General features: G+C 47.5%; 1 long non-coding RNA gene across 1 annotated transcript; it reads right to left on the bottom strand.

Annotated features, from left to right (window-relative positions):
- Window positions 1-804: 804 nt before the first annotated feature.
- Window positions 805-25,985, bottom strand: LOC142497782 (uncharacterized). The gene is made up of 4 exons (XR_012802322.1): window positions 25,579-25,985; window positions 22,665-22,732; window positions 2,727-2,867; window positions 805-1,114 (listed from the first exon to the last, which is right to left on the bottom strand). It is a non-coding gene; the product is annotated as an uncharacterized LOC142497782 (long non-coding RNA).
- Window positions 25,986-27,159: the final 1,174 nt, after the last annotated feature.

The following is a 27,159-nucleotide window of genomic DNA, read 5'->3' as shown; positions in this document are numbered from 1 at the left end:
GCAACAAAGGAAAGGGTTCTTTACAGTAAGGGCAGTTAAAATGTGGAATTCATTACCCATGGAGACTGTGATGGCAGATACAATAGATTTGTTCAAAAAAAGGTTGGACATCTTTTTAGAAGGGAAAGGTATACAGGGATATACCAAATAAGTAAACATGGGAAGGATGCTGATCCGGGGAGTAATCTGATTGCAAATTCTTGGAGTCGGGAAGGAATTTATATTTCCCCTTATGAGATATCATTGGATGATATGACACTGGGGCTTTTGTTTGCCTTCCTCTGGATCAATAAGTAAGTATAGATATAGGATAAAGTATCTGTTGTCTAAATTTAGCATAGGTTGAACTTGATAGACGTATGTCTTTTTTCAACCTCATCTACTATGTAACTATGTAATACACCCTAATACATAATACATACACCCCCTCCTCCCAAATACATAATAAAAATACACCCTCCTCCCCTATACATAATAAAAATACACCCCCTCCCAAATACATAATAAATACACCCCCCCTCCCCAATACACAATAAATACACCCCCCTCCCCAATACATAATAAATATCCCCCCTTTCCCAATACATAATACACCCCCCCACCCCATCCACAATACATAATAAATATCCTGACTTAGCTTGGTCCCAGGCCAGGACTCGGTGGTGGCTGGCGGGCTGGCGGTTGCAAAAGCAGTTGCCGCCGGGCCCAGCTCTCCCCTGCTGCAGGCTTCTCTCCCTTACACTCTGACATACACAAGAGAAGATGGTTTGTGAATCATAGAGAGATGATTAGAAAAGAGGCCAGGTTGCAGAATAACTGGAGCCATGGTTGCGAGGATCAAGAGTCATTCTTTTATTTTGTAAAATAAAGAAACATTTTTCATGTGTTATTGCGTAACCGGGAGTCTGTATTTGCAAAATATGTTCCCTTTAGGATTAGCTTGGCGACTGTTCTCTCAGCCCATGTAATTGCTGTATACGTAGAACTTTGCAACAAGGCCACCTACAGCTGCGGCAAGAACCAACAAAGCAAGTGTTGTATTATTCAGATGAAATGACACGAGGGAATTTCTGCATGCGGACATCAGGTCGCCACGATTGTTAGCCTTCCGTGTCTGAGGAAGAGATGCAGAGAGAGACAAAAACGGAGAGAAATTACATCATAATTTAAAAAAAGCTAGAAGGATAAAAGAATAAAACCGAGCACCAATTCCTCAGGGGCTTGCCAAAATGTATCAGAAAATGACAATACAGGGAGACTTTCTTAAGCACAATGGGAAGATTGCAGCAAACGTTCCAGCGTTGCAGTAACTATTCGGGACTAGAGACGGGGGCGAAAATGTCAAAACTCGTTTTGCGGAATTCCCCGAGCTTTCTCGTTTTGCGGAATTCCCCGAGCTTTCTCGTTTTGTGGAAATCCCCGAGCTCTCTCATTTTGCGGAATTCCCCGAGCTTTCTCGTTTTGCGGAATTCCCCGAGCTTTCTCGTTTTGTGGAAATCCCCGAGCTTTCTCATTTTGCGGAATTCCCCGAGCTTTCTCGTTTTGCGGAATTCCCCGAGCTTTCTCGTTTTGCGGAATTCCCCGAGCTTTCTCGTTTTGCGGAATTCCCCGAGCTTTCTCGTTTTGCGGAATTCCCCGAGCTTTCTCGTTTTGCGGAATTCCCCGAGCTTTCTCGTTTTGCGGAATTCCCCGAGCTTTCTCGTTTTGCGGAATTCCCCGAGCTTTCTCGTTTTGCGGAATTCCCCGAGCTTTCTCGTTTTGCGGAATTCCCCGAGCTTTCTCGTTTTGCGGAATTCCCCGAGCTTTCCGTTCAAAATCCGTTCCGCGGTGTAAAATCCGTTGACGGATTAATCAAAAACCGCCATTGGATACAATCTGCTGGTGGATTTTACCGATCCAGTCTGTGGATTCTGCAATCCGATTCCGCAGATTGGATTCTTAAAATCCATCAGTGGATTGCGGGATCCGCAGATTGGATTGTCAGTGGTTACAAAAGAAAACCCGGAAAAGGCAAATTGCCCTTTTTGAGATAAGTTCATGGAACAAAAGAACTGTCCGATCCTCAGTGGATCCAAATCTGCCCAAAACATTCGCCCATCTCTATTCAGGACTGTTATAAGGCAGCTTCTTCCCAACTGTCCCATGAACCGCATACGCACAGGAAGTGTTCAATTAATTAGAAGGGGCGAGTATTCACCAAAACATTAGAACATTGAAATAAAAGCAGAAATAATCTGTGATCATATGGTGATTGTGCGAGGGGGTGTTGAGCAGCATTACTTTTTGAAAGCCACTTTGGTCACCGTAATGTATGTTTAACAATAAAAACAAATTCATAACAAATATATACAGTATAAGGAAGGCAAAACTTGAAGGCTAAGATACTCTACGAGCAAAACAGAATAGTAAATTGAAAAGAAATGAGTGTGGATAATGACCAGTAATAAACTACATAGTTGAGCAGTTGCATACTAGAGGAGGTTGAAAAAAGACATCCATCCATCGCGTTCAAGCTAAGGTAAATTTTGAAGACAAATACTGTTACTGATCGTATATTTGATGGGAGTTTAATTAAACGTCCATCCAGTGTCCAAGTGGACATTGCTGCTCTTTAGAGTCCCCCTTTAAACCCCTTTTAGATGCATAATATGCAGGCAACTCAAGACATACAAAGCGCCTCCAGTGCTGAAGTGATGGAGAGGCACCGAGCTCTCCTGCTCTCCTACCTTTATAGAGAAGACCAGAGCAATCATTCCAAGTGGAAAGAATAACAAACAGCAGACGATGGAATATGCCAGAAAATCTTTTGGTTTCGGTACTGCTGTTGCAGTGTGCGGTTCAACCGAATGTCCAAGACTGGGGTCACACTGTGGGGAGACAAAAGCGATCTGTGGCTCATTAGTGGAGGGATCACTGTAGCAAGGCGGGGGTGCCTGTGGGAAGCAGGGATCACTGTAGTAAGGCGGGGGTGCCTGTGGGAAGTTAGAAGGGCACGTTTTGTTGTAGTACACCCCTGTGGAGTTTGGAAATTCACTGCTCATGTTTGCGCCGTGTGTAAGTTTCTTTGGGAGAGTGTATCTCTCTCTGGATAATGCCCGTCTGCAGATGTCTGTCACTGATATTCGGCGATGCTCTCTTTCTGATCCCAGGTATCTTTCTGGCAACCGCTATCCCTCCCAGGAGGATTCAGTCTCTTTGTGGACCTCTTTTTCTTATACGGGCGGTGTATGCTGAGATTGCACCGACTGTCTCTCTCAGCCTCAGTTATAGATAGCTGCTGAATGTGCTAACCTATAAATATCTAACGAAAGAGCATGCGCAGTAACTGGGCTTCCACTGTGACTCCCTATTAATTTGCAAGTGGCGTGAAAAATGATTACAATGTTTTTCGCCGTCGGGACATGTGACTGTTGCGGGAAACAGAACCTGTACTGTCCCCTATGGCCACAATCAAGTGACAATGGAATGTGAAATATTTATAGGTGCATGACGTTGAAATACAACTAGGCAATATGTTGCAATAGTTTTTTTTACCTTTTAATGTCTTCCTTGAAACCCAATACTTTGGAGCGTTACATAGTTACACAGTAGATGAGGTTGAAAAAAGACGTACGTCCATCAAGTTCAACCTATGCTAAATTTAGACAACAGATACTTTATCCTATATCTATACTTACTTATTGATCCAGAGGAAGGCAAACAAAAAACCCCAGAGTCATATCATCCAATGATATCTCATAAGGGGAAAAATAAATTCCTTCCTGACTCCAAGAATTGGCAATCGGATTAATCCCTGGATCAACATCCTTCCCATGTTTACTTATTTGGTATATCCCTGTTTACCTTTCCTTTCTAAAAAGATGTCCAACCTTTTTTTGAACAAATCTATTGTATCTGCCATCACAGTCTCCATGTTTGTTGGCTCGTGTACAGTATTCACAGTCACACTGTTTCCCCCCTTGTTGTTTGGTGAGTACTAATTACAGTATGCTGCCACTAGATGCCAACAAGACAAAGCAGAAGATAAAGTTACCAGATAATACTTCAAGCAGAATACATTCAAAATCCTATATGTGTCTTTGTTTTATAAATCAGTTGTATAGGATTAGATAATACTTACTGCATGTTTTACCCTCCAACTCTTCATGCCCTTTTTAATGAAGTACTTTTACATTAAACATCCTACGTGTTTTTTTAAAAAAATACATCAGATGTGCCGTGTTGGATAATACTGCATTTTTTTCATTTCCCCTCCCCACTTTTGATGTCCTTTTTAATGAGTTTTAATGGGTTGCTATAGCAAGCATTTGCAAAGGCAGAGCACTTCCTCATTTGAAATAGTCAGCCATTTAGTGAACCCCTGGAAGCAGGATCTTTGCCGATCGATCACGGGAGAACAAATCGATCGGCAGCTTAGACAATTACATTTCCTTAAAGTGAAGCAACTGCTGCATCTGTTAAAACAAACAATAAAACAAAATAACACAATGCAAACTGTATTGCCACTTTAAGGCCCCACAAGTATTAATGAATGTATACGTGTATTCATTGATTTCCATTAGGCAATTAGTTAATTATACACAGGGAAACTATTACACATATAGTTAGGTATACGTACTACATACACAACTAACTATAAACACACTGTCCCTGCTCTGAAATTCAACTGCAGACGCCTGGGCTCTGGGGTTCTCTGCAGATATTCGCTGTTGCTTAATTATCTGTAAGTTACCAATGTAACCTCGGCTATTTTATTATACCGTGTTAAATACTAATCCCCTGCACACCTTTTTCTTGCGGACTCCTTTTTCAGATCCCCGGTCGGGAGGGCGTTTTGTGGGGGCGCGGAGCTCCCACAATGATAAATCTGCCAGGGGGAATTGATTACAATCACGATTTCTATATTCCAAGGCAGCTTTTCTTTTAAGACTTTAGAAATACTTCAATGGGACCCAAGGAATATGTAAAGACTTATGATTTCCCAGGAAAGATAAGTCAACATGTTATATTTTCTAATGATACCAATTACTGTACACTGATAATTAAGTTGTTTTAAAAAAAAAATGTTTAAGAACCGAAGCGCGTTTCTCTCAGGTCTTGTGACCCCCTTCCATCCCTGAGATAGATGTCTATTAGATTGTAAGCTCTGATTGAGCCACGTGGGCTGAAGCATGGACTGATTGAACCACCACCTGTGCTGAAGCAGGACTGCAAAAATGGAAAGACGGTGCATAGCGATGGGAAATCCAAGGGCTGGAACCGGCAATATTTTGAAAAGATTTAATGGCACATCTCTAAAACTGGGTAAAAAAAAAACCCTCACGCGTTTCGCGCAAGACTCTAATCTTCGACATACTGGATGTATATGGATATGCTATATTGGTTCAACTTAATTCTGTCAAGAGGACTTACCTTACTTCGTGGGATCTATTATTCATGAATATTTACGGACATACACCTTATATATTAGTTCAAAGACACACGGGAACTGTTTTATAAATGTAAGTCATTGTAATTAATAGGATTTACCCTTTTGGTGCGGGTTTTATTACTTACACGCATATGTGGTTTCATTAATCATTCCAAAAACCTTTTCTATTCTATTTCTATTATATGTGAATACATCCCTCAAGTTTTTTGCACACAAGGTTTTTGATGCACTATGTCTTCGGGTTATCCCAATATCTTACCTGTGCTGAAGCAGGGACTGGTTGAGCCACATGTTCTGAAGCAGGTATATCCTGTAAACCTTACCTGTTGTGGGTGCTTGAGCTATATTAAAACATCGTCTAACCAACGCCAGTCCTCAAGAGCTACCAACAGGTCAGGTTTTCAGGATATCCCTGCTTCAGCACAGTTATCTCAAGCAGGGATATCTTGAAAACTTGACCTGTTGGTGGCCCTTGAGGACTGGAGTTGACCATCCCTGGTATACAGTATGCACCAAAGAAAAAAACTGATTTCAATGGGATCTATGTATGAACGCAGGGGATGGCGTGTTGACGCGGTGCTCTGCTTTTGGGAGCAGAGCTGCGGCGTATGTGAGAACTATTTTTTACAGCTGATGATTTGTCGGGACAAAATAAAAAAAGGGGGGAAAGAGTGTCGCAGAGAGACACAGAGGGGCTGGTGTACCAAAGCTGCGGGCTGTACAAACAGATTAACAGGAGTTATTAAGGAGGAAAAAAGAGGAATCAATCAGTAATTCTCTTAAACGTGCTACATAAGGTTTGCTTACATCTACAGATAAAAAAACAAACAGAAGAAGGATTTGTAGCCATCTCAGCTAAGTTAAAACCTTCATCAGGAACCACTAATGTGTATAAGTAACAGTGACACTATCTAATGTGCAGACTATAAGCTTCCACCTCCAATGACATATACTAAAGGAAAGGACTAAGGCAGCTGACAGAAGTAAATACCCCAGGGCAGGAGTGCTCAACGCCAGTCCTCAAGGCCCCCACCTTTCCCCCAACAGGTCAGGTTTTCAGGATATCCCTGCTTCAGCACAGGTGGCTCAATCAGTCTCGGCTTCAGCACAGGTGGCTCAATCAGTCCCTGCTTCAGCACGGGTGGCTCAATCAGTGGCTCAGTCCGAGCCACCTGCGCTGAAGCTGGGATATCCTGAAAACCTGACCCGTTGGTAGGTCTTGAGGACTGGAGTTGAGCACCTCTGCCTTATGGGTAAAGCCACCGCTAAAATAGGACACTTAACCGTGTGGCAGGTCTGGCACTCGTGCTGACACAACGTCAGGCCTTTGCTGCCCATGTGTGATCACTGCACAGAAAGCCGTAGTCAGTGTTCTCCGAGAATTGGGCTGCACAAAAATAGTATCAGTTATCTTCCCTCAAAAACAATGCTGTTTAGATCTTCACAGGATGAAACAGATCATTGCATTGCTAAAATTAGCCAAGGGAGAAAATAGCGATGGGAATTGTTTCTGTTTAGCCGCGCCTGGCAAGGAGTCTTCTTACCCTTAATGGATATGCCATGTATGTATGTGTAGCCATGCATAATAATGACTGCATACATGTTCCCTGTTGGCAGTAAGTCCTGGTAAATACAGGCCTGCCCACAGTAGTTATGGAGGTTTTCCCTCACACCCTAGTGTGGTGCCCTGTGTAAGGAAGGGAGTGGCTGTATGCTCTGAGTCCCTGGATAGTGACCTCAGAGATGCGCCTGCCCCCTGGAGTATAAAGGGCACAACACTGACAGTTAGTGTTGTTGTTGGTGGAGAAATAGTAACCAGAAGGTACAGAGATTGAAGAACCACTTTTGTGACCCTAGTGCAGTAACTAGCGGTAGCAGAGTGATCAATTAAGGTTGTCTACGCCATACTGTGTCCAGGGACCTGGCACAGCGGTGATCTCCCTAGGAGAAAGGGAATCCCACTTCATTACGGGAGGGCGTACCTGGCAAAGGGACAGCACGGAGAGATGTGCGGCTAGAGCCGGCAGCTGCATGGGGCAGTCTGCTACATCCCTGTATTCAATAAAGATGTCCTTGAGAAAAAGAACCCCACTGTGTGAGTGTGAGATTACTCAACAGTGGATGGCACCAAGAAGGAGTTCCTCACCAGGACCATCTCCCTGCGGAAGCACAGATCCTGATGAGGTGGAGGCGCTGCACATGATGTAAGTTGGACTCGTACCCACTACCTCAGTTACCTGTCCTGATGACATCCCCTAATAACACCAAGCGGGAGACTCAAGAGTCCTGTTACTTGCAGGTGCACCACCACACACGCCTTGTAATGGGGGACTGGTTAGACTACACGGGCCAATATGAGATTGGGTGGGTCAGGCCAGAGGGAACACCCGTTACAATTGGAGGCGCTGCTGAGATACCTGTCAACAGGACAGGCTTTTGCTAGGCACACATTGGGAAAGAGGGGAGTGTCTGCTGCCACTTTGTGCTGCGTGGGACGGAGCCAGGGGTAGTCAGGGAGATGCTGGAGCTGCATGCCGCAAAGACGCCTTGGGATCCGTAAGGGGTTAGTGAGTCTGGAGCCGGGGGCTATTGCTGTTCTAGTCGCCTTGAGGTAGCGCTAGCGGGGGACGCCTAAGGAGTAAACTGGTAACTGAGAGCAGGAATTCTGGACGGGTCCGCACTAGGCTAGCCAAAAGTAGGTCGACGCCCAAAGTACTGCATGGAAGAGCCAGAGTACTCTAGTCTCCATTCCAGATCACTTACCAAGGAGCACAGACTGGAGGAATGTGTTACAGTAGACACAGAAAGAGTGAGCCTAGCCTGAGGTAGTGCAAACACGAGTCAGATCTACGTTAGGTACACAAGGTGGTGCACAAGGCATGTTTATTGTACAGATGTGGTAGCTGCCCCGCAGAGCGGAGCTCCACGTACAGAAAATCGGTGTTCAACGTTCACGAGAGACCTGTCAGAATGGAGGATCTGTACAGAACAGAAGGTCCAGGATGGCAGAGGGAGAGAACCACAAGAATGGAGGATCTGCACAGAGCAGAAGGTCCAGGATTGCGGTCAGAGGAAGAACACGCATATGAACTGTGCGTGGGTGAAGAACAGACTACAGAAGAGACTTTTGTGAGTTTGTTATGGAATGGCGTGAAAGCCGTGGCTGCGCCGTGTTTGTCGTGTTTTTGTTCTCGGGATGATACCCCTGAGAATAATGAGCAGGACAGTGTGCTTCGATGGGAGGAACGAAATGGACTTTGTTATACCCCAATTAACAAACAGCCAGACGCTGCCTTCAATGAAAGAAAAGACAATGCTTACCAAGATGGCGGTTCCTGCTTCCCCGGGATACCGCGTGGGCATGCTGCAAAAAGTCTTGCAACTTTGCAGTCTGCTAAATGTTGGCCAGGATTGGCGCCAACCAGAAAACTCCACCCCGCTGAGGAGTTTGGCGCGAAAGCTGGAGCCGCGCCCTCATGGACTATGACTCACTCCGCACCTGTGCTGGGTCAGCCTACAAGTCTACGAGACATCCCCCTAGTTTCAACCAGGGGGAGTGGTTTGCGGTTTCACCGGATGTCGACAGAGAAAATGGGAGGAAGGGTTGCTACATCAGCCCATGCCTTTCAGTTGCGAAGAGCCATTGACCAGTATAGACCTCTGAGACGAGTGCCTCCGCTGGTAAAGATGGCTGAAGCTGCTGACAAAGTGGACCAAGGTCCTGTGATTTCCACTCACCCTTATTCGGCTCCAAGAGGCTTCCTGATAATCCGTGTGGAGGGTGTGGAGACTGTGGCGTGTTTTTGCCTGCAGTGCAGACTGCCGGGCGGAGCCGTGGGCAGCGAGGCCCGATGCCCCCACTGCGGACTGCAGTACATGTGGCCAATGACCACATTCGTACCGGTGCAAGCTGTGGGAGTGGCCGGGAATGTCCCGATTCCAATAGAAGAACAGCCGGGAGCTCTCTGGAACAAGAGTGCCAGTCCCGCAGAGTCGGAGCCATCATTGGTGCCTCCGATAGAGAAACTCAGCCATCGGAGAGGTGATCACCGAGGAGCCCATCGCCGGTCTCCTACTGGGGTGCCTCGGCCGAACTGCAAACTGGAATCCTCGGACGAGGAGTGTGCAAGGCTGGCGAGTAAGACAGTCATCAGACGAGACTGTCATACCATTGGTACGCCATGGAGGGATGAAATTCCTCGTGGTATGGAGACGCGGAGTCGAGTGTCTCCCGTACCGCGACCACCTGATCGCCGGAGTCCCAATGCCGTGGTGACTAGTGGATCGGAGGCGGGTCGATCAACCCCGACCCTGCGAGGTACTAAGACAGCGTGCCTGTTGCAGAACCGAGGGGAGGAAGAGCCGGAGGAGCGAGTCCAGAGCCAGACTGGATCGCGCAGCAGACGGGCGTTGCCGGATGTCCTGATAGAGGAAGAGATCTCGATTGGGGACCCATCCCAAGATGGCGTCGCAGCACGTGCGTGTGCGGAGGTGGTTCAGGCGGACCAGGGAGGCCCCGAGTGGGAGATGGTGCCGCCTCTAAGGTCAAGCAGCGGGAAACGATCCCCTACTACCAGGGGGAACGGACGTTTGAACTGCAACCCCAGAAGCTCCGCTGTTGAAGATAAAGATGGACTTTGTGGCGACGTTAAGACAGGTATCGCTGGAGAGCAGGTCGAAACCCTGTCAGTACCTACTGTTCGGTCCCGTCCCCAAACCTCGTCCACACCCAAGGTTAGCCCCAAGGCCCTAGCTAAAGCCCCTGTACCCGTCACTATTTTATTTGGGTCCAGTTCCAGCTTAGGGTTGTCCGGGGAGTCACGGGGTCCTTCCGATGATCGGACTGGAAGCCTGGACTTGGGTACGTCGGATGATGGGTCGGAGGGAGGAGGGAGTATGTCTAGGCAAGTGTCGGTATCTAGCGATTGTCCTAGTGGGATTAGTATCACCGTACGCAACACCTCTCAGTATAAAAGGGTTAATGAGAGATCTGAGGGTACATCTGGGGTGTCTTCTGGTGGGCCTGATGAGGAGTCCATAGAAGAAAGTACCGATCCTAGCTCCGAGGAACGGAAGGAAACTAGATGGTGGGCCCCATTGTACGAGGGCTATGTATCATGGTTCGACCGTACCCGCTTTATTTTAGAGAGGGAGGGGGTGGTTGATCACTGGTGGGCTGCCGGTGACTTTGACGATGAGTCATACCTTAGGGCCCTAAGGGTAAGGTGGGATCGGATCCAGGCAGGCCTTATTATTCCTAAAGGGTCCGCAGGGTTGGATGATCCGGTAGAAACGGATGAGCCCCTGTCATGGGTGTTGCCCGGAGCTGCGGGGCAAGGTGGCTTGACCAGGTCGTGTCGGGTTGAACGGGCTATTGCGGCGAAGTATAGGAGGTCCCATGGGCTTGATTACCCTTACGTCCCTGAACCTCTAATGCGAGAGATCGAGGAGAATAGGGAGAGATGGCTCAAAACTGATATACAGTATTATATCGTGGAGAGAGGGGGAGCCATAAAAGGGATACAGGCCGAGCAGAGGGTAGCTCAATTGATGAGGGTATGGAAGATAGGGCGCAGTGTATATATGCACAAGGTGGTATACTGCAATGAGCGAGGAGTACCCAGAGAATACAGCGTAACTGTACATGATGCCGCGGGGCGAGAGGTGAAGAAGCCCGATCCTCGGCATTATTATTGAGTATCCAATAGAGTGGTCTGTTGTTTTCTTTAGCGCTCCCTGCTGGTCAGTGAGTGTACTAGGCTTACATTATTATGTTCATGTAATGATGTTTGCTATGTTATTTGTGTGTTCTTTTGCAGTGTTTCCTGGCGCAAGGTACACCAAATTTAGGTCCCAGCCGGGACGGTGGGTATCAACCAGGGGGAGTATGTAGCCATGCATAATAATGACTGCATACATGTTCCCTGTTGGTAGTAAGTCCTGGTAAATACAGGCCTGCCCACAGTAGAGAAATAGTAACCAGAAGGTACAGAGATTGAAGAACCACTTTTGTGACCCTAGTGCAGTAACTAGCGGTAGCAGAGTGATCAATTAAGGTTGTCTACGCCATACTGTGTCCAGGGACCTGGCACAGCGGTGATCTCCCTAGGAGAAAGGGAATCCCACTTCATTACGGGAGGGCGTACCTGGCAAAGGGACAGCACGGAGAGATGTGCGGCTAGAGCCGGCAGCTGCATGGGGCAGTCTGCTACATCCCTGTATTCAATAAAGATGTCCTTGAGAAAAAGAACCCCACTGTGTGAGTGTGAGATTACTCAACAGTGGATGGCACCAAGAAGGAGTTCCTCACCAGGACCATCTCCCTGCGGAAGCACAGATCCTGATGAGGTGGAGGTGCTGCACATGATGTAAGTTGGACTCGTACCCACTACCTCAGTTACCTGTCCTGATGACATCACCTAATAACGCCAAGCGGGAGACTCAAGAGTCCTGTTACTTGCAGGTGCACCACCACACACGCCTTGTAATGGGGGACTGGTTAGACTACACGGGCCAATATGAGATTGGGTGGGTCAGGCAGAGGGAACACCCGTTACATATGTATGTATGTATGCATGTATGCATGTATGTCTTTATTTATATAGCCTCACAGTCCAGGGGGAGCATGAAAAAAAAGGAGAATCGACAACACCAACTCTAAGTGCAGTTGAATGGTACAGGTGGGTAAATCTCAGGCTGAAATATTGGCTCTAATAAATGCCTACTCACAAGATAGAAGTGAAATAAGGGCACGTACAGTATATAAATAAACAAGTGAACATGATAGAATAAGGCGCAAAACAATAAAGAGTGCTCACTGTTCGTAAAGTGAAAAATAAGGTTGTAAATGACAACAAAATGAAATAAACTGGTATTATAAATGTGAAATACAAATCAATAAAAGATGTCGGATGAGCTCCTGAGTACCACAGCTTACAGTAGTGCCATTAATGTACATAGCGCTTCACAGTCGTAATACACGTGACAATCATATATACAGTATAACCAATAATAGAAATAACACATAATAGGAATAAGTGCTTCAGACATAAAAGTGACATTTAGGAAAAAGGAGTCCCTGCTCCGAAGAGCTTACAATCTAATTGGTAGGTAGGAAGAACGTACAGAGACAGTAGGAGGGCATTCTGTAAGTGCGTCTACAGGGGGCCAAACTTTTGGATCATGGGGAACAGTATCAGCCACGGAGCTACTCGTATGCTTCGTTAAGCAAGTGTGTCCTAAGGTGGGTCTTAAAGGTGGATAGAGAGGGTGCTAGTCGGATATTGAGGGGAAGGGCATTCCAGAGGTGCGGGGCAGTCAGTGAGAAAGGTTTAAGGTGGGAGAGGGCTTTAGATACAAAGGGGATAGAGAGAGGACATCCTTGAACAGAACGCAAGAGTCGGGATGGTGCATAGCGAGAAATTAGGGCTGAGATGTAAGGAGGGGCAGAAGAGTGTAAAGCTTTTAAAAGTGAGGAGGCGAATTGAGTGTGAGATGCGGGATTTGATAGGAAGCCAGGAGAGTGATTTGGGCAGGGGAGACGCTGAGACAGATTTTGGAAAGAGTAGAGTGATTCTGGCAGCAGCGTTTAGGATAGATTGTAGGGGAGACAGGTGAGAGGCAGGAAGGCCGGACAGCAGGAGGTTACAGTAATCGAGACGGGAGAGAATGTGTTTCTGTGTCAGAGTTTTAGCAGTCAAGCAACAGAGGAAAGGGCGTATCTTTGTAATATTGCGGAGGAAAAAGCGACATGAATTTATTGTATTGCAATACAGACCTGAAACATAGAAACATTGAACACTGAGCACAGATAAGAACCACTGCTCCCCTCTACTCTGCACATTCTCCAATCCATTAGATACACAAAGGGAGAGTCACAGAAAATTACATTAAGTTACTTAAAGTAGTAATGAAAAAAAAAAAAAAAAACTTACAAATCACAGGAATTTCATTTAACAAAAAGGATGTGAAAAAGTTTTTTGGGTCTCTGTCTAACGTGAAAACATCTTCCACCTATAACTCTGCTCTCCCGTTTGCACTGAAAATACATTAGAAAGCACGCATCAAATAGCCAAATATACAATCAGAAATGGTCATTTGTAATGTACACTTATAGTCCACTACACGGTTTTATAACTTTGCCCATAAAATATTGCCCCTGGGGAATTCTGCCCACATAAACATGGATTTGAAAAAAAAAATGAATTTACATTTTTAATAAATCTTTTTATACGTTACACTTGTTTTTTTTTAGATATAATGGGGGTCATTTACTAAAATCTCCTGGCTGCAAAAGAGGGGCAAAGACAGTGCAAAAGAATTGCCCCAGATGTATCAAAGGGGAACACCCATTGCCTTCAGTGAGATACAGGTGCCCTAATTCTGCCCCAGGTACACTTTGGGAAGAGGAGTGTGCGTGACGGGTCAATGTAAGCAAAGTGCAGGTACAAGTTTGTTTTAAAGCATTGCTCCTTTTTCTCCTTGACACTAATTTGCAGCCAGAACAACCACGTGGATCCCCCTTTTGGAGTAAATACAAGATAAAAAAAAAAGTCACACACAGAGACGCAGGGTTTGATACATGCGATTATAAAGCCCCCCGCTGACGCTCCCCAAATTGTAAGCAGGTAAACTCAAGAGAAAACTTGGAGCAAAGAAAGACCTCAATAGTGCACACTGAGGCAAAGAGATGCAAGATACAAATGCTATAATTCATGCCGGTTGTGGTCCAATTTTGCCTTGTTACATCACCCTTAAAGTGTTATAAAAATGTGAACACAAACCCCTGTGTAGTATTGCTTGGAAGGAAGAGAACTCTAAAGTACTACTGTGCCCAGAAGTGGAATCACTTTTGATGCTCTTGTTTAGTATAACTTTGAAATTTTATTGCAGTGGATAGGTTAGTTAAAGCTCACAAAGCATATAAAGAAACAGACATTTAGGGGAAATATTTTTCAGGGTCTCTCAAATGTGTCTTTTTTTTTGTTGTTGTACTAATTTGACTATATTCTGCACTAGGTTCATTGGTTTTAAGACCTGTTGGAGGTTAGTGGCTCCTCCTTCCCAGGGTTTTAAGCTCACCCCTCCCCACTTCCCAAGTCAGCAGGTCTTTTTCATTCTACTGGATATAGATCCAATGTGGTCTTCCTCCCTCCTAATAGAGGTAAATGAGAATTGTAATCCTAATAGAGGTATATTAGTATTTTACCTGGTAGTGTTAGGACTTGCGAACAGGGTCTGCCTTGTCGTGGCTCGCAGGCTTACAACGCTTTGACCAAAGGGTTAAACTAAATGACCCCTTTTCAAGAGAATATATAAGTATTTTATTGTGTATTTTTGTCATATTGGATGTAGCATTGGGCTTCTCTGTCATTGGTTTTAAGATCAGATTTTAGATTTTGTTCTTTTCTGTCTACTTACTATGTTATAAGTTGCAAACATGCTGAATTTAGCTTTTGGCATACATTTACATAGTAATCTTATACTATATTAGTGAAAGCACTGTATGCCTGCCTGCATGCATGCCAGCCTGCCTGCCTGCTGGATGTCCGGTGTCCCTAGGGGAAATCTCATTGGTCCCTTGGGCCGCCCCCGCACACCTCTCATTGGCCTGAGGCGGAGTGACGGCCCAAAGGACACACAGGGACACAAACACACACACAGGGACACAAACACACACACAGGGACACACACACACACACACACACACACACACACACACACACACACACACACACACACACACACACTCACAACACCTCTCATTGGCCTGAGGCGGAGTGACGGCCCAAAGGACACACAGGGACACAAACACACACACAGGGACACAAACACACACACAGGGACACACACACACACACACACACACACACACACACAGACACACAGACACAGACACACACACACTCACACACACACACACACACACACAGGGACACACACACACACACAGTAGGGGGGGGGGTGTACATTAGCAGCATTGTATAACCCGGGGGGGGGGCTCACATACCCGCCTCCGCCTCCGCCTCTTCCTCCCCGAAATCAGCCTCCACACCCGCGCGCACATCCTCCTCTCCCCGTGTCTCCCGCGCTTTCAAACACCCCCCCCCCCCCCCGGCGCCGCTACAGTGAGCGGAGGAGCGAGTGCCCGGGACACAGCGGGGGAGCGGCCACAACAAGCTGCCTCCCGCCTCAGTTCCACGTGGGAGCGGCCGGACGGGTGAGTGAGCGGCCTTCACCCACCCCTCACCCCCCTTCAAATCACCTCCCCTCCACCCCCCCCCCCCCCCCGGCGCCGCTACAGTCAGCGGAGCGAGCGAGCGCCCGGGACACAGCGGGGGAGCGGCCACAACAAGCTGCCTCCCGCCTCAGATCCACGTGGGAGCGGCCGGACGGGTGAGGGAGCTGCCGGACGGGTGAGTGAGCGGCCGGACGGGTGAGGGAGCGGCCTTCACCTCCCCTCACCCCCCTTCACCTCCCCTCACCCCCCTTCACCTCACCTCCCCTCACCCACCCCTCACTCCACTTCCCTTCCCTTCCACCTCCCTCCACCCCCCCTTCACCTCCCCTCCACCCCCCCTTCACCTCCACCCCCCTTCACCCCCCCCCCCCCACCTCCCCTTCACCCCCCACCTCCCCTTCACCCCCCCCCCCCACCCCCCCTTCACCTCCCCTCCACCCCCCCTTCACCTCCCCTCCACCCCCCCTTCACCTCCCCTCCACCCCCCCCCTTCACCCCCCACCTCCCCTTCACCCCCCACCTCCCCTTCACCCCCCCCACCCCCCCTTCACCTCCCCTCCACCCCCCCTTCACCTCCCCTCCACCCCCCCTTCACCTCCCCTCCACTCCCCCCCTTCACCTCCCCTCCACTCCCCCCCCCTCACCTCCCCTCCACCCCCCCTTCACCTCCCCTCCACCCCCCTCACCTCCCCTCCACCCCCCCCTTCACCTCCCCTCCACCCCCCCCTTCACCTCCCCTCCACCCCCACCCTTCACCTCCCCTCCACCCCCACCCTTCACCTCCCCTCCACCCCCACCTTCACCCCCCCTTCACCTTCCCTTCACTCCCCCTTACAACCTCCCACCACCTCCTCACCACCTCCACCCCCCTTCCCACCTCCCCCACCCCCCTTCCCAACTCCCCACCACCCCCCCCCCTTCCCACCACCTCCCCCCCACCCCCCCCTTCCCTGAGGCGGAGTCACGGGCCAAAGGACACACAGGGACACAGACACACACACACACACACGTAGACACACACACACACACACAGACGTAGACACACACACACGTATACACACACACACACGTATACACACACACGTATACACAAACACACACACGTAGACACACACACACATAGACACACACGTAGACACACACGTACACACACACACACACACACACGTACATGTACACACACGCACGTAGACACACACACACGTACACGTAGACACACACACATGTACACGTAGACACACACACACATGTACACGTACACACGTACACACACACACACATGTACACGTACACACACACATTTACACGTAGACACGTACACACACACACATGTACACGTATACTCACACACATGTACACGTACACACACACATGGAGACATACACACACACACATGGAGACATACACACACACACATGGAGACATACACACACACACATGGAGACATACACACACACACACATGTACACATACACACACACGTATACACTCACACACGTATACACACAGGTATACATACACATAATGTATACACACACACACATGTATACACACACACGTGTATACACACACACACATGTGTATACACACACACATGTGTATACACACACACGTGTATACACACACACATGTGTACACACACACGTGTACACACACACACACACGTGTACACACACACATGTGTATACACACACATGTATATACACATACATGTATATACACACATGTATATACACACACATGTATACACACACACACGTATACACACATACACATGTATACACACACACACACATGTATACACACACACACACACACACACTTATACACACACACACATACAATGTATACACACAAACATGTATACACACACACAAACATGTATACACGTGTATACACACACATGTGTATACACACACACGTATACACACACACAATATATACATACACACAATGTATACACACACATGTGTATACACACACGTGTATACACACACACACACACACACGTGTATACACACACACGTGTATACACACACACACGTGTATACACACACGTGTATACACACACACACACGTGTATACACACACACACGTGTATACACACACATGTGTATACACACACATACGTGTATACACACACACACGTGTATACACACACACGTACACATACACACACACACACACACACACACATGTATACACACACACACATACAATGTATACACACAAACATGTATACACACACACACCCCAGCACCACCACATCAGCACACCGGTATGCCCCCCCAGCACACTGGCATTCTCGCCTCCCCACCATTCCCAGCCCCCATCAACACCATCAGCACCCACACATCGCCACCTTTGCACCTCCCCCATCGGCACACCCACATCCGCACCCCCACATCAGCACCAAACCCTCCCAAATCAGCACACCAATACAATCACCATCAGTACAGCCACAGCAGCACTACCACCGCACATGGGCCGCGTGGACCACTCCCCACCCAAATGCCACACCCACACCACAAACATCCCGGGCAACGCCGGGGCTCTCAGCTAGTATAATATTGGGATTTCTGTCAATGACTGAGCCTCTGATTGAGCCACTGTGCTGAAGCAGTTGACTGATTGAGCCACTTGGGCTGAAACTGATATATCCTTAATACCTGACCTGTTGGGGGGTCTTGATGACTGACGTTGAGCATCAGTGCTCCATATTACAGTCCTTACACTAGCTACCACAGAAGGGGCTTCTTTTTTACCAAGATGCAGCTGCAGTTATCTCAGCTTCTAGTTCATTATGACAGTGAGAAGAAGCTAGTTCTGTCCTGTGATGCCTGCCCACCATACAGGGTAGGAGCGGTATTGGCACCTGGAATGGATGGACCTGTGTATCCTATCAGATATGCCTGAAAAGAGAAGTATTTGGAGTTAAGACATTTAATTCCTACTTGTTTCGTGCACATATTTATCATAAATTCGAACTCTAAACCATTAAAAGGGCAGGTTGGTGATGATAAACCATTACCATCCATGGATTCTGCTGAAAGGGTCACAAATGTTTCTATATCCAGTTTTCGTATCATGTTTATTGTCAACCTAAAGAAATGTAATGTTGAAATGGCCAAGAGTGTGACAAGTACAATTTAATGCCAAAAAGGGAAAAATGATGCACTTGGGTTACAAATATCAAACACGACATACAAGATTAATGGCACGATAATGTCTACTACTATAGAGAGAAGAGACCTGAGCGTCATTGTTTCAGCTGACTTAAAAGTAGGGCGAGCAATATAAAAAAGCAATGGGGAAAGTCAGCAGGATGTTGGGTTGTACAAGTTACAGGTATTATCAGCTGAAAGAGAGGGATAGTGATGCCACTTTATAGATAATCTGGTAAGACCTGACAGTGTACTGTGTTCAGTTCTGCGAACAATATCTCAATAAGAAAATACATATATTAGAGAGTGTGCAAGGGAAACACTATTAAATGGTGCATGGTCTACAGGATAAACCCAAAGTGGTTCCTGTCTGCCGTTAACATGTTATACCCATGTTAATCTTACCATGTGGGCTCTAAGCTTGGCAGCCTATGTTTATCAATATATATACAAACCTGGAAATGCTGTGGACACCGTGGAGGCACTCAGCATCCTGGTTGAACGTCTGTTTATATTTTTAGCGGGTGCCAGGCAGATGCGGATAGGGACCGGGAAGTTGGCTGGAAGTTCTTAAGCTGCTGCCTGTAGGGTACTTAGACCTGCTATGCAGGAAGAACATTGCAAAAAAAAACTAAACATTGTGTGGTGAACACAAGAGCATGAGCTACAGCAAGTAGAACACTGGAGCGAAAGTTGCGATGTTAGCCAGCGTGGACATCCAAAGCACCGTTCCATCCCTGAGAGTGGCCGCACTGACCCGTGGTCACGGTTCACAATGCTGGTCCATTCATTGGAAATATCTTATCAATGACTATTCAAAATAGATGGAGGTGCATATGATGGCAACTTCCACAGCACTGCCACCACGAATACACTTTCCAGTTTGGGGTTACCGAAGGCATTGGTGACTGTTAATGGAACAGAAATAACAGGAGCAATGTTGGATGCAACTAAAATGTCATTGGGCGTATTAACCCCTTCAATACCAGAGGGTGCTGCTGCCACCTCCTTGGCTATGTCCCGATCCGGCACCAGCGATCACATGATCGCTCTCCTGAGCACTCTCACAATCTCTGCCTCCTTCTGGAGATGGGAAGATGGTTGGTGTTTATGGTGCATCACCATAGATAGCTCATAATTGAACTTATAGTTCTTTATACCATAGAGGATCCAGGTGTAGGGACATGAAGTATGAACCATAACATCCCAGGGTGTAAAACCAGAGACCTGGTGATCCCCCCGCGGGTACCCCAAATACGGTCTCCTATTGATGGTATACTACACCCTAAGGAAATACATATAACAGTCCAGCACTAGGAGGTATAATAATAATGGGCCTTGGCCCTTTACCTCCCTTGGTGGTGTCCTTGATACGAGGATCCAGTCCTGCGTGCAGTCCTCTCAGGGTAAACAGCAGACAGCAGAGGTGTAGAGGAGCACAGCAGTGTTTGTTGGCAGCATACCAGTTCGTGGATCGCCAAAATAAGGGTAACTCCAGGCAGGGATGGGTATTAAAAAGGTACTTTAATGGTCAGTGCAGAAACAGAACAATGGTAGGGGCGCACCTACCATTGTTCTGTTTCTGCACTGACCATTAAAGTACCTTTTTAATACCCATCCCTGCCTGGAGTTACCCTTATTTTGGCGATCCACGAACTGGTATGCTGCCAACAAACACTGCTGTGCTCCTCTACACCTCTGCTGTCCTTCTGGAGATGGAAACAGAAAGGGAGGGTCCTCCCTCTCCATTTAGTTTGCGGTCCTGTGGAGCCCTGATTGGAAGTTCCCCCTAGAAAATGATCAGACCCTGATGATGTGCAGCGCACGTCATATGAACCTTCAGGATGCCACCCTTCATGATGTAAACTGTATATCTATAGGGCACGGAACGGGTTAAACCACTGTCACCCCTCCTGCAATGTCCTCACTGAAAGGGTTTTGGAGATGGAGCGAAGAGGAGGTTTGGAAGCATAACAGGTGAAGTGTCTTTTCAGATATTGTGGGACACATATTACAACAGGGAAGTCCCCTACAAAATTGCTGATGTCCCAGAAGCTAAGGCCGTGCTTATAGTCACGCCGACGGCGACGCTGCTGTCACGCTGCAGTTGCTGAAAAAATCAAATTGAATTGACTTCCAGCGAACGTCACTAAGCCGTCGCGCCAACACGTCGCTCCTACCATAAGTGCACGCGACGGGGTCAATACATTTGTTTTGATGTGAAGTCTCCGGACTATAATCGCGGCCTTAGAACACATCCCGACACCCTACCTCCTGATGGAGCAGGCAAAGAGAAAGCGAGGCAAATTTAAAAAAGCTATATCAGAATGCACATGATACATTAGGCTAAGGCCCCGCTCCCAGAGTCAGCGCACCCGCACTGCTGACAGGCGGTGCGCTGAGATACACAGACCGCGATATGCGGTCTGTAGGGAGCGGGAGCCGGAGCGGGAGGTGGGCGGGTGGTGGGCGGTTTGACAGGGAGGGGGGGCGTGGCTTGAGCGGAGGGACCCGCTACTCTCCCCCCCCCTCCCTCCACGGACTCGGGCTGGAGCTGGAGCTTCGGTAAGTATTAAACACACACACACGCAGGCACTCATCCATACATACACACACACACACACACACAGGCAGGCACTCACGCACTCATACACACACACACACACACACATACGCGCGCACACACAGGCAGGCACTCACGCACTCATACACACACACACACACACACAGACAGAGGCAGGCACTCACGCACTCGGGCACACACATATACACACAGACAGGCACGCACACACACAGACACACACACAGAGAAAGGCACTCACCTGCTTTCACTCCACACTCCTCCCCGCTCCCCGAAGCCTCTCCTCCTCCCGCAGCCTCCCCTCCCCATTGGCTCACAGCCACACACGTCACGCGTCAAAGCTAGAAAACACCATTCTGTGGTGTCTCCAGCGGCTGACGCGCGACAGCGTGTAGTCAGCTGTGCCGCCAGTGGGGACCGGGACCGGCTCGCGAGGATTCCCCTGCTGGTGGGGAACTTGCTACATTGCCGCCCGCGCCAACGAGCGCAGCGGGACCGAGGCCTTACAGAGTGAGTGTAGGTGATACTGTATATGATCTCATCTTTGGCAACGGTGCTGTACACCTGCAGGTCCAGAGACTCATTAGTAGCCACTAGAACTATTTGGACTTTCAGAGGATTAGCTACAGAGAGTGAGTTATTGACCTGACAAAATAGGACTTCCCTGTATGGATCTTCATCAAAATACTACTGCTGTGATGGGCACAGACGATACGGTCCTCTCCCAAGACCATGCTAGTGGTGGTGAAATTCCTTCTTTGGAACAAGCAGATATATCAGAAGGTAATGCAACTCCTTGTATTGCTGAGGTTTCAAGCATGCCATTCAGTAAATTCCAAACACATTCTCTTGAGCTTCTAATCAGATGTGATTTGTTATAAACACAAGACGTGTTTTCAATAGGGGTTAAAGGAATCTTCCTCTATTGCAAGAGGTTTCTGTAGTTTTCCTTTGTTCATTTAGAACATATGTTTCTATATTCAGCTGGGGTAGATTTATTGTACTGTATGTGCAATGGTGATTCAATGCTTATATACAAGATAACGTTACCTTGTGCCATCTTGTGGCTATGTAAATAAAGACATTTCGTAGTAAACTACTAACAGAACTGGGCAGGCTGCAGTGAAGAAAATGAAGCTGAAGTACTGTCTGAGATACAGGTTGTGTTACAGTATGTGTTCCTGTGTCCCTCACAGTTGCAAACTTTACACCCTTCCTCACATTTATGTAGCTGAAGGGAATACTCACCCCCGTCCAGGCTGAGAACGTACTTCGGTCCATCATCTATTCTATAATATGCTCTGTGACCCGTCACCCTACAACAAATGACACGGACGTGTTAAAGGTAGCAAGACAGATTCCAACACATGCTATTCTGGACCCAGGGTCATGTCTAGGGTATGAATGGACCCAGATAGCTTCAACTCAGCCCTCTTTCCAAAGCACACCAAGTCCTGTAATATTTTCTTCACTTTATTAGGAAAGGAGCAGTATATACAGGCACTTGTGGATGTAATGGTGTTGTGAGAGAGTGCTTCTCTATAGCTGCTTTGTAGTTAAGGGCAGGTGAAAAGGATTGGGCCTTGCCAGGAGGAGTAAAACATAGAAGGGGTACTCACTCAGCCAGTGTCAGGAAGTAAAAGACAGTGAGGGGGATCTGGGAAACAGGAATAGTCTGACTCTAGGGACAGACCAACTGTGAGCAAGACAGGGGGGAGGGCAGAATAGCCCATTCTGAGAAAAGATCTCAGGGGTTGCTGTAGCAACTCACTGGCTAGATGCTCAGAGGCAGAAAAGGCAACATAGTAATATTTCACACAGGCACAGTGTGTGTGTAGAGCAAATACATGTAGCTGAAACTAAGGAGCTGACAAGCAGAAGCAAGGGGGGTCAAACAGAAATATGATTCTTGTTCCATGACACATGCACCATTTTAGGAATTTCTCCGTCCTTGCTTTGCTGTGTGAGATGTGATGCAGAGGTCATTGTTTATGTTACTGCCTATGAAGAGGGACTTGGTCATGACAGGTCAATCCAACTCCTGTGTGACTTTGAAGAAAACTAGGATGCCTAGGTCCGCTATTCTCTCGGGTACCGTGTGAAAAACATTGGCACATACTATTGTGTCCTTGCTGCCTCAATGTCAACGTGAAAAGTTAGTGGGTCCGGCTGCATTGGTCACAGTTGCTTGTATGTTGCTGTGTATTAGAGAGGTGCAGAAATAAGACGTCATGATTTAGTTGTGCAAATAACAACGAGTTTGTCTCTCAGCAGGATCACTTATCCCACAGACGCTGCTGTAGGATGGAACCGCACAATCCGTTCTGTGGGGTAAAATCCGCAGACGGATTGTTTCAACTTCAATCCGTGCAGATTAGTTAACAACTTCTCCCCCCCATGTGGCTCAGTTATGGGGCTTTAAAATAACCCCCCTGTGGGCTTAAGTAAATCCCTTCCGCGGATTGCGTTTATTTCTAATCCGTGGTCGTATTGTAAGAAACAAGTACGATGGGTCAATCCACAATAGGACATTTTGAAAACCCGCCTGAGGATTAATCCATCATTAAAAATCACAGACCGAGTGAGAGGAAAAAGGTGAAACAGGGAAGAGAGGGTGAGAGACAGAGAGATAGTCACACAAAACTTGTATTGTACATTTTTGTAATATTCTTGTCTATTAATAATATTTTCTTATATTTTTGAATTTGTTAAAAAAAAAAATATTATGACTGATGACAGTGGTGTCGTCCATGGCAGGAGGAGCTCTCACGGGCACCGTGCCCTTCCTGTGAGACTAAGAAATTCAGATTCAACAACTGTTTTAGGCTCAGTTGTTGGTGTGGGCAAGTTAGCAGTGGTTGATGTACCACTTTTGTGGTTTATACTCATAATAATGATACATGTGTGAGACATTAAAGGCATACCGGTATGGACATGCATGGTTCTCCCCGTAGTTTAGACCCACACAGACACCCAACAATTACCATATGCCTACTGGCTTCCACAATGACCAAATTATAATCTTCTCTCTAAATGCACATTATCTTTCTGATCCCTGCACAACAAGTGACCTTGTACGATGACCTTTCCCCTCCCACTCTACTTTCACCCCACAGACACATATACCGGTACATACAGCTCAACCCCGTTATAACGCGATCCGTTACAACGCGAATCCGCTTATAACGCGATGCAAGGGTGGCTCCCAATTTTCGTATCTATGAATAATTTACAACACAATTATTGGTGTCTTACAGTACATACTTTATTGTACAATGCATACAATTGTACATTATTTCTAACGCGATCCGCTTATAGCGCGATGTGATTCTTTGGACCCCAAGCACAGCGTTATAAGGGGGTTGAGCTGTATTGACCTCCCACATTTGAAGCCAGAACTTTAGTAAACAGACGCAAAAGTGACTTGCCCAACGTTACATCAAGTGTTGCACTGGGTAAGAGAGGACAGTGACTCGGCTCAAGGACTAAGATTCGCATCTTGATCCTGCATTAATATCCATTGGCAGTTAACACGGGATCTGGGGGTGATACTCTGCATCAGACCTTAGTGAATCTGCCCCAAAGTGTATCCTTCATAATTCTCTCTTTGTGCAGATGGTGAATACATTCCTCTCGTTTTCTCATTGTGTTTCTACGTTATTAGAAACAAGGAAACGCAGAGAAAAAACAGACGTAGCGCCCACAGGGAAGCTGCACCCTTAAAAACTTCCCTTCTTAGGTGAGCTCAAAAAAAACCTTCAAACGCCTGTCACAGGTTAGGATTTATGATTGTGGTTAGATTGTACACGCAATGAGGAAGAAACAGCAAAAACATGACATGGGCCAGGGCAGCTTTCCCCCGAGCTGAGATCACACAGATGAACAGTGATTTTCTGAGAATTTACTCACATGAGGAACTAGGCTCCAAAAAATAGCAACTGGTGGTCTATGAGGTTAATGTGGTAATTGCACTGTGTATAAAGGTACCTAAAAAAGTGACTTCAGTCTAATCCATTTGCCTGTCAATGGATGATATCTGCTTTCACCTTGTATGACATTGCTGTAATGACAACAGTACCAGCAAGGAGAGGTTTTAGGCGTGAATATGAAGCATGTGTTTGGTTATATTTTTACTTAAAAAGATCCACTTGAATCAATTTACCTTTTTGACTTTTGTAAGTGCAGCCAGGTCCCCTCTGGGTCCCCCTTACCTCCTGGTGCGGCTGTGTCTGGTAGCGGAGGCTACGGCTGGTGCCAGTGGTGTGTGGGGGGAAGTTGCGGGAGCGCTGCGGCAGCTAGAGGGGCGGCTGGGTCGCCGGAGCTCCGCGGTGGGACGCCGGTAATAGCGCCGTCATTTTGTAAGTTGCGCATGTACATTATTGTCCTCGTGCAAGCGCACGCAAGCGTCGGCCATTAGAGGAAGGCTCCGCGCAGGGACTACATGTCCCATGAGCCTATGGGGTTGCGAAGCACATGGGCACGACCAGCCAATAGGCCTGCCAGGATTCCCTGCACAGGGATTGAAACATTTGGCGGGTTGGCAGCTAAGCTTCAGTCGGGAGCTGGAGAGAAGAGAGTGACATAGTGTCTCTGGTACCAGTGGTCCTGAGACTAGGCCTAGAGTCCCCCCTTCAGGCCTCAGCTTGGCCTCGACTCACCAGTAGCTTGTGGGTGCTTCAGGGAATGCCCCTCAGTTACGGACACTTTCCCATTAGCCCAATAGTGTCAAGGACAAAGCAAAGACGCTGTGCAGTGACAAGCGGCCTGTGGTCTGGGACTAGACACCACCACAAGATAAAGACTAATAAAGGTGAGACACTGCAGCGGGAGTTCACCCCACGCAGAGGCGGATGTCTTCATTGGATTAGATGGATCCTGTCATCAGTCTGCAGTACCCGGGTGCTGGAGCACCCGGCAGGTATACAACTTAACAAGTGCACCAACGGCCACACACACATTCTGTGGGTAGTGCTACCGCACACTTTGGGGTGGGATTGGCTCTGTGGACACCGGGTGGTTAGGTGCCCAGGGTACCTCAGTACTTTGGGGGAACCTCACCAAGGTGTGGGCAAGGTGGTGTTTGGACAGCGGGCATTGTGTGGGTACGGCCGTGCGTGGCCTGTATGGTTTTGGTGTTATCAGTTAGTGTTACCAGTAAAGATAATTTATTATATCACTGTGTGTATAAATATTCCTTACAGTGTGTCTTGGGAGGGGCTATCCTATTGTATTGGGATCCTTCTCAGGTGGAGTCGCTTTCACCAGATAGAATCAGGTACACCCCAGGCTACCTGCAGTGAAGGATCAGGCCTCCTGTGAGCCAACCAGGTAAAGCACCACATGTAGTTTCCCTAAACACGGGGGAAAGGGGGCTACATAAGAAAAGAGTGGTTTAGTTGTGAATACATGCTCTGCTGTTGTGTCCCGTTGCATAACTTGCCAGTGTATGTGTCTACCCTTCATGTTCGCTACAATGAGACAATTGCTGTGTTCACTTACTCGCCCCTCTGCATGTCACTGGCTTCTTTGCTTGCACACATTCTCTACGGGTTTAGATGTGGCTTATCTTTTGGGCTCCCCTTTGCTATAGTAGTTACTCCCTGCTACCTAGCCCAGCATGTCTTGCCTTCAAATTCTTTCTGGACAAGCTACCCGCCTATCTGAACAAGCTCCTCACCCCTACCACATGCAGCACTTATCACCTGAGATCTGACTCCAAAAGACTGTTCATGGTCCCAAGGTT

This window comes from Ascaphus truei, chromosome 6, assembly GCF_040206685.1.
Source record: "Ascaphus truei isolate aAscTru1 chromosome 6, aAscTru1.hap1, whole genome shotgun sequence".
In the NCBI taxonomy this organism is placed as follows: domain Eukaryota; kingdom Metazoa; phylum Chordata; class Amphibia; order Anura; family Ascaphidae; genus Ascaphus; species Ascaphus truei.
The sequence above is the reverse complement of the archived record's forward strand: the minus strand, read 5'-3'. Positions and strand labels throughout refer to the sequence as shown.